The sequence below is a fragment of the Saccostrea cucullata genome, unplaced genomic scaffold (assembly GCF_032062105.1).
Source record: "Saccostrea cucullata isolate Sc308-1 unplaced genomic scaffold, CSIRO_AGI_Scuc_v1 ctg4938, whole genome shotgun sequence".
Classification (NCBI taxonomy): domain Eukaryota; kingdom Metazoa; phylum Mollusca; class Bivalvia; order Ostreida; family Ostreidae; genus Saccostrea; species Saccostrea cuccullata.
This window is the reverse complement of record NW_026940831.1, coordinates 37,578-46,974: the sequence shown is the minus strand read 5'-3', so window position 1 is coordinate 46,974 and position 9,397 is coordinate 37,578. Positions and strand designations below refer to the sequence as shown.

At 35.4% G+C, this 9,397-nt stretch overlaps 1 long non-coding RNA gene across 1 annotated transcript; it reads left to right on the top strand.

The window, feature by feature from the left end:
• Positions 1–527: 527 nt before the first annotated feature.
• Positions 528–8,142, top strand: LOC134256399 (uncharacterized). The gene is made up of 3 exons (XR_009989718.1): positions 528–604; positions 6,441–6,498; positions 8,087–8,142. It is a non-coding gene; the product is annotated as an uncharacterized LOC134256399 (long non-coding RNA).
• Positions 8,143–9,397: the final 1,255 nt, after the last annotated feature.

Here is a 9,397-nt window from a genome sequence, read left to right as displayed (position 1 = left end):
TAGTATGTATTTTATAGATCTTTCCCTTCAACAGTAAGTGTTTGCTCGAGAAAAGTGATATTATCGTGATTTCTTTTGCGAGAAAATGACTGAAAATTGCGTAAATCCAGGAGCTTCCGGGGGCTTCGCCTCCTGGGTCCCCACCATGGCTTCGCGCTGGACCCACCGGGGGCCTCAGGGCGGCCCCCAGACCCCCGACCGTTTTCTGCGTACACATCTCCATGCTGGCTACGCGCCTGGCTTGTACACTAGTTGTCAGCGGAGAGTGTGAATGATTCATGAATATATATAATAGTTTACAATGAATTTTATTAGGTATGACTTTTGCATCAAGAATATTGCTTTTATATCTGATTTATATATCGAATCTATGTTATTTGTTTGACATAAATTTTCCGTTTTCCGTTCCGCGTTTTAGCAACACCCGGCTAAACATCGGGATCGAAATACAAAATGTACTCTCAGGGGCTCAAACCAAGCAGGCGTGGTTGAAAAGAAAAGATTGAGTACTTATTAGCCTAGAATCGATCAAGTATAAAAACCTACAAATTCATGGTAGATGGTAGAAAGCAATATTTTATCGGCTACATGAAAGTAGTAATTGGTAATCTTTTTTTTTCCTTTCGGTTTCATTTGTTTATGATAGACTACAATTTGGGACAAGGAAGTATAATTAGGCCTATAAAATGAATTGGACATTGTCAGTTCTTTTTTTTTTTTTGATTTTAAAAAAATGTTGATTAGACCATAATAATTTTACCTATACTTTTAAACGTTTTAGCTCACCTGAGCTGAAAGCTCAAATGAGCTATTCTGATCACTTGTTGTCCACCCTCCGTCCATCCGTCTGTAAACTTTTCACATTTTCAACTTTATCTCTAGAACCAATTGGCCAAATTTAACTTAACTTGGTAGATCTCATCCCTGGGTGAAGGGAATTTTAAATTATTCCAAAAGAGAGGGGGGGGGAGAGTCTTTTATGGAAAATTGTTTGATTACAATTTATTTTTCCAAATTAATTAGATCAGTGTAGTATGGAAAGGAGGAATGAGTAAACATTCATTGAAAATTCATAAATACATATACACATGTATAATGAAAACATATGGCTGGACCGGGAATCAATCCCAGGACCCCTGTATTTTTAGTCAGGTGCTCTAACCACTGAGCTATATATCCAGGCTGATGTCCTCAGTCCAGCCTATATTCCTACATTCACCCCTCCTTAAATAGTCTTCGACCTCGAAGACACAACTCAAGTTCACCTTGTCAGGACTTTAACATTAGTAATTATACATTGCCTGAACAAGGTAGGCCATGGCACCATCTGTAGTAGGGAAAGGAGGAATGAGTTTACAAACATACATTGAAATTCATAAATACACATATATTGTAAAGATATGGCTGGACCGGGAATCGAACCCGAGACCCCTGTATTTCTATTCAGGTGTTTTAACCACTGAGCTATCCAGGCCAATGTCCTCAATCCAGCCTCATTTCCTATAGTATATCAGTCTTTCATTAAAATTTACTTTTTGTGGACAATGTAATTTTTTTCAGCACTATCATGGTTGTGACTGTATTTGATGTTAACCATAAAAAACTATAGGTTATGTGAGCAATGAGCTCACTAAATGATACCCACTGCCCTTCGTATGGATATAATGGCAGTGTCCATGTTTTTCTATGGGAAACCACATGAAAAATGTATCGGATCAAAAAGAAAAAATAGGAAGTGCACACAATCTGATTAAAATCAGATCCTTTGATCCGCTCACATAGATCGATCCCTACACAAGGATCTGAAGAAACTCCATTCAGGGTCATCTCCTGGTGACCTTTGAATTATCCAATCAAATACTTACTTTAGAGAATTGGAAAGTATCTCGGAATTCAGTTACAGAGGGGAAAGGCCCGATGATACACGAATGGAAAAAACGTGACCGAGTTCCTGAAGCCTATCAAGAGAAGGACCACAGTCTTTTCTGTACAGTAATACTTGCTTTTGTCTTGTGTTTTAGCCCTTTGTTTTATAAGAAACGATAAGATCTTCTCCGCAGCTACTTTCACTTCTATATTCGTTTTCCCGAATGTCGCTTTTAAAGTACGATCTCTCTGATTGGTCTTAATTTACATGAATATTTTTATAAGAAAGGTCACCAGGAGATGACCCTGAATGGGGTTTCTTCAGATCCTTGTGTAGTGATCTATGTGAGCGGATCAAAGGATCTGATTTTAGTCAGATTGGAAGTGCACAATGACAATATGTTATAAAAATTCTGTGATAGTTTCATCAAATTTTATTCAATGAAATGAGTGGAGTAGCAGATAAAAGATGGGTACCCCAAAGCTTAATAGATGGATGTACAGACGGCAGTGTTTTCAATAAGATTTTCAATAGAAGGAAAAATAGATGGAATAGCAGGAAACCAGTCTCGGCGAGGGGTCTGGGGGCCCAGGGGGCAAAGCCCCCCGGCTGAAAACGAAAATCAGCATTTTTGACTCACTTTTCTGACCTCTCAGGCTATTTAAAAAGTAATTATTTTCACATTCTTGTCACTATCAATTATCAAATTTTACCCAAAAAAGCCAATTAGAATTTTTTTTTTTTTTACATTTTACAGATTTGTTTGACAAGATTTTTGACAGACTGGATTTTTTTTTCCAAAAAAAAGGGTCTATAAAAACATATAGACAACTTAAGTATGAAATTCTAGTACAGACAATTGTCTGTGGTAGATTATTATATTTAAAATTCTACATATTTAGCCTTTTTCACATAAATTGGTCAGGAATTATTTGGTTGAAAATTTTAGATTTTTTAAACACTTGGTCATGTACAGTACCCCTCAAAAATTTAAATATTTTGCAATCTTTGACTTTTCATCAATTAATCTTTAAATTGATTTACGTTTTTGACATTTTGTGCAGATACTAAGAACAAAATAATTTTAAAAAATGGAATTTGATACAAAATACTAGTACATTAAAACCTTCTCAAATGTGAAAATGATACTGTTCTTGTATTTCAAGAGATCTTACAGTGCACATTTTCATGACATATATGTTATAAAAAATATCAAGACTTTTATTCGTGATTAGTTTTCATCAAATTTTATTCAATGAAAATGAGTGGAGTATCTCAAACGCATGTGTTAAAGCAGATTTCTCCACGACTTTGCTCGTACCCCAAAGCTTAATAGATATTTGGATGTTTCGCGTACAGCACTGGCAAAATCGGACATACCATACTATATACCAGACAGCTTTTCAAGAGGAGGGTATAATGGGGGAAAATTATACAAGTAGCCTGGAAAAAATGAATGTAACAGATTCGAACTAGTTATATTAAAGCACTGAAAATAAATTAATGAATGTAATTTTTTTGCCATGGTGATATTTACATGAACAAATCTTTAGGAAGTGTTGATATAAGAGATTAATATTCTAATAATGCCTCAGGGGTAGGGTGGGGCCACAATGAACAAACAAAGTTTTTCATACTGCATGAGTAGGTAAATAAAGCAAAAATCTGAAAAAGTCTTCTTCTAAAGAACTGCAAAGCTATGATTGGTCTTATTTATATGGAAGCATCTTCAGTTAGTTTTCAAATCATGACCCCTGGGGAAAGGGTGGGGCCACACACACTTGTTTCAGAAAGAAATTTTTAACCCGTACGTAATATGATAACACAAGGTTGGCCCCTAGCTGCAGAACTGTAGCTCCTGAAAAATATACATGGATAGACCGGAGAGCTACAGTGCCACCCATTTACAAAACTGTATATTTATTGCGCACAAAAAAGTGCGCTCGGTACTTGATTTATTTCTCCATGTTTTTAAAACGTCAGCTCAAAATATTACTAACTGTGTGTTCCTAACATATTCTTTCACTGTTTCCTCAACAAAATATTCCTTATTATTGTTTTTCATAGTCCTCCTGGCCCTGAAATTGAGATCATCGAAAATTTCGCCTATTTATACTTTCATTTTGGTTTGCAAGATAATTCGATCCAACGCACTTCGTATAGATGTAAACTACGAAAGTAATTGATAGAGGAGTAAGGATTTTATTAGCTCACCTCAACGAAGTTGGGGGGAGCTTATGTGATACCCTGGGCGTCGGCGTCGGCGTCAGCGTCCCGGGTTAAGGTTAAGTTTTTTGAGCAGTTTTCTTTTTAAGTACTTCTATGTCCTATATTGATTAGACATGCATGGAAGATGTTTCTAATGTGTTTCATTGTACCAGTCAAAGTTTCAGATGCTGCAATTTCAGCAAAGGAATGACCAGGTTAATGTATTTGGTGCAGGTTAACATTTTTGGTGCAGTTTTTGGTGTAGGTCTCATTTCCGAGTAACTATAAGCCCTATGTTGACCAAACTTACATGGATGGTACATCTTAGGATGCATACTACCAGACTTGCTTCGGATGCTGAAACTGACCTACATTTTCCAGTTGAGTGAACAGGTTAAAGTTTTTGATGCAGGTTTCATTTTGAAGATACTATGAGCCCTATAATGACCAAACTTGCATGGATGGTACATCTTAGAATGCATACTACCAGTCTTGCTTCGGATGCTGAATCTGACCTACATTTTCCGGTTGAGTGAACAGGTTAAAGTTTTTGGTGCAGGTTTCATTTCCAAGTTTCTGTGAGACATATAATGACCAAACTTACATGGATGGTACATCTTAGAATGCATACTACCAATCTTGCTTCGGATGCTGAATCTGACCTACATTTTCCGGTTGAGTGAACAGGTTAAAGTTTTTGGTGCAGGTTTCATTTCCAAGTTACTATTAGACATATAATGACCAAACTTGCATGGATGGTACATCTTAGGATGCATATTACAAGACTTGCTTCGGATGCTGAATCTGACCTACATTTTCCGGTTGAGTGAACAGGTTAAAATTTTTGGTGCAGGTTTCCTTTCCAAGGTACTATGAACCGTATTATGACTAAACTTGCCTGGATGGTACATCTTAGGATGCATACTACCAGACTTGCTTCGGATGCTGAATCTGACCTACATTTTCCGGTTGAGTAAACAGGTTAAAGTTTATGGTGCAGGATTCATTTCCAAGTAACTTTGAGCCCTATAATGACCAAACTTGCATTTCCAAGTAATTTTGAGCTCTATATTGAACAAACTACATGGATGATACATCTTAGGATGCACACTAATGGACTTGCTTCAAATGCTGAATTCGACATACATTTTCCAGATAATAGACCTCGTAAAAGTTATGGGTGCAGGTCTATCACCAAGAAACTATAAGGCTTATATAAACCAAAGTTGCACAAATGATGCATCAAGGAATGAAAACTCTCAATGTTGCTTCAGATGCTAGATTTTAATTACATTTTTATGATGGAGAACTAGTTTTAAGTTATTATATAGGTCTATTCCAAAGTATCAAAATTGCATATTAAAATTTTGCATTTTTGGATGTACACTTTTTGTTGGTTAATTGTGTGACTTAATTTGCCTTACTTAAAGACAACATTCGTTGAGGTGAGCTCTGTAATCTCTGATTACCTATGTTTGAAATTTAGCTTTTTTGCATTTGAGATAAGAATTTGGAAGATTTAATCCAGACCCAAGCGCACTTTTTTGTGCGCAATAAATATACAGTTTTTTAAATGGGTGGCACTGTAGCTCTCCGGTCTATCCATATATATTTTTCGGAGAGCTACAGTTCTGCAGCTAGGTTGGCCCCTCTCTAACTTCAAATTCCATGGAGTACCCCCCCCCCCAAGAAATCCTCTCATCTACACTTTCAGCATGCTCAGAGGAAATGCACTGGCAAACTGTTTGTCTGTTTGTTACTATTGTCTTCTATGATTATTTATCTTCACAACCATATATGGCTTGCTTGTCTTTGTTTTCTTTAATCTCTGTAAACAGCGTCAACACTCTGCTTGCCAAGTGGAATAGTCGAACTCACCTAACTAAAATTGCAAAGGGTTTTATAGAATTTTGTTGTTCATATGTATGAAGGAAGAACTATTATAAAACACATACCCTTTTCCACTTTACATCCTGTATCAGCCCGAGACACCAATATGAGCCAGAGGTCTAAGGCCTCCAACTCAGGGTGTATGGAATAAAACAAAGAGTAAATACCCGTACACCCTTAATTTTTTTTTTCTTATGTACCACTCAACATATTCTGTAAAACTTAAGAAACCTTAAGAAAGTATAAAATTAACTCTGTTTCAATCTATCAGATGGGTTTAATGTGTGCATTGACATCATGGGCATGGCATTTGCTGTGTATCATAGAAAAACTATGCATTGTGAAAAAAATTGTGTTATTTAACCCTGGCTCAAGTTAGTGTATGTAAATTTACACCCTGGCCGCTAACCTATCAAATCTCACATTACAAGCTAGATAAGAAACAAAGGTTAATGGTTTGAATTTATTTTGACAGATTCCCAAGGATGTGCCTGAGCCATTGTTAAGAGGACGACGATATCACCACCATGCAGGTTTTTATATTTCATTCACTCTGGCACTGCTATATAAGGTCAAACACTGCAGCATTGATCAAATTTATTGACATATTGGTAAGGGAAATAACTCCATTGTCTATCTTTTCCAAGTAGAAAATTGAGTTATTCCCCTTTTCATACATGCTAAAAATACAGTTTTTGAAGCACAAGTGAACTGTTCTGATCACATTTTTATGCCCCCGTAAACGAAGTTTTGGGGGTATATAGTTTTTGTCATGTCCGTCCGTCTATCTAGCAGACTCCCTGTCTGTCTCTCTGTCTGCCTTTTGTCTGCAAAAACGTTAACCTTGCCCATAACTTTTGATTTAGTGGAGCCATGACTTTCATATTTCACATGTGTATTCCTTGTGACAAGACCTTTCTTTGGGTACCACCAAATTTGACCTTTTGACCTTGACCTTGGAGTTTGACCCACTTTTACATGAAAATTTTAAACTTTTACCTTGGCCATATCTTTTGAACAGTAGATACCAGGACATTTATACTTCATATATGTAATCTTTGTTGAAAGACCTTTCATTGGATACCAACAACCTTAACCCTTTGACATTGATCTTGTAGATTTCTGTACTTGTGAAAAACTTTAACCTTGGCCATGACTTTTGAACGGTAAGGCCAAGCTTAAAAAATTCTTTGTTTGCAGTTGCCGACCTATAATTTTTAGACTGGGTCGGTAGGTAGGCATTATTATTATTTTTTTTTTTAAATCAGATTTTTTTAGATAACAATTAAAAGACGTTTTCATACACCTACTAGACATAAATAAGCTCACCTCTTGTTATAAACTACTGAATGTCAAAATTTAAAAACGAAACTGTTTCAATATTCTGAAAAAATTGAAAAAAAAAATCAAATTAATAATTGGCTAAAAGAAAAGTTTGGGTCGGGTGCATTTTCAGTGGGTCGGTCGGCAACTGCAAACAAACTTAATTTTATTTTAGGCCTAAGGTATAGGGCTTTCATACTTCATATATGTAATCTTTGTGAAAAGACCCTTCATTGGATTCCAAGAACTTTGAGCCTTTGGTCTTGACCTTTGAGATTGACCTACTTTTAAGGAGTTAGGGCTAGTGCTTTCATACTTTACATATTTTATCCTTGTGACAGGACTTTTCATTTCATAACAAGAACTTTGACCCTTAAACCTTGACCGTGGAGTTTGAACTTCTGCCATAAAGTCCGAACTTTTAGGGCTAGGGTTTTCATGCTCTACATGTATAAGTATTCTTTGTGGCAAGACCTTTCATTTGATACCAAATTACATTGACCTTTTACCTTGACCTTGGAAAAAAACTTTAACATTGGCTTACTTTCAAATTTCACAATTGTTTTCCAGTGAGAATACCCTACTTTTTGTACCAATTATTTAAATTTGCATTTAAGAAAAATTTAATGTTTGATATGTTAAATTGCCGTACAGGGGCATCAGTGTTTCACAAACACATCTTGTTTAATTTAAGAAAATATAATTTATTTTCACATAATTAAATGAAAGAAAGTAGAAATATGTTTTTGTAAGAATGATAAATATTGATGTCCCTTGTTTTCGTTTTTCACTGACTAGGACAAAGAAGCAAGATGAAAAGAAACAAACTTGTGGTTACCAGATACCAGAAATTGATGTGGTAAACATTTCTCTGTTACTTTATATATAAGTGTTAAAAAAAAACTTTACGTCATGCTTTAAAGGTACTTGGACACAGATTTGAAGTTAATTTTTTCTCTATAATGTTATGACATATATTTTAAGAGAATTTCACACAAAAATTAATTAAAAATCTTATTTAATTTAAAAGTTATTAAAATTTTAAATTTTTTGGCGGGTTTGATTGACACATTCTTGAACTTTCCCAAATTTTAATTTTATTCTTAATCCTTCGGAAAAGTGGCAATCTTGTTGTGTATTAATGAAAAATATTAATACTATAATCCAGAAAATTCGGAGTAGACATGTTCGAAAGCAAAACAAACACACAATATATTGTCAGTCCGTGCAGTTGTGGTGAGCAGTTGTGGTGAGCAGACTTTGGCGATTAAACGCACCCGGTGAATTGTAAACATCAAACAGTAACAGGCTCTTGCCTTGTTTACAAAAACTACATAAAACGAGTATGCTCGATTTGCTAAACTTTGTACACAACGGAATGACGATACTTTTGAAGGAGTTTTGCTTTCTAACACTTCTACTCTGAAAAAAATTTTATTTCTGGATTTAAAAAAGTTTTATTTCTCATTAATACACAAGATTGCCACTTTTCCTAAGGATTAAAAATAAATTTAAAATTTGTGAAAGTGCAAGAATCAAACCTGCCAAAAAATTTAAAGTTTTGATATATAACTTTTGAATGAAATAAGATTTTGAATTAATTTTTAGCTCATCTGAGCTGAAAGCTCAAGTGAGCTTTTCTGATCACATTTTGTCCGGCGCCCGTCCGTCTGTCTGTCTGTCTGTAAACTTTTCACATTTTTGACTTCTTCTCAAGAACCGCTGGGCCAATTTCAAGCAAACTTGCCACAAAGTATCCTTGGGTGAAGGGGATTCAGGTTTGTTCAAACGAAGGGCCACACCCTCATTCAAGGGGAGATAATTGGGAATTAATGAAAATTTGGTGGCATATTAAAAAAATCTTCTTCTCAAGAACCACTGTGCCAGGAAAGATGAAACTTATAGTGAAACATCCTCAGGTAGTGTAGATTCAAGTTTGTTAAAATCATGACCCCCGAGGGTAGGGCGGGGCCAAAATGGCCAACCAAAGTTTTACATAGAAATATGTAGAAAAATTCTTTAAATATCTTCTTCTCAAGAATGACAAAGCCATAATTCATCATATTTATTTGGAAGCATGCTCATGTAATGTAGATTCAAGTTTGTTCA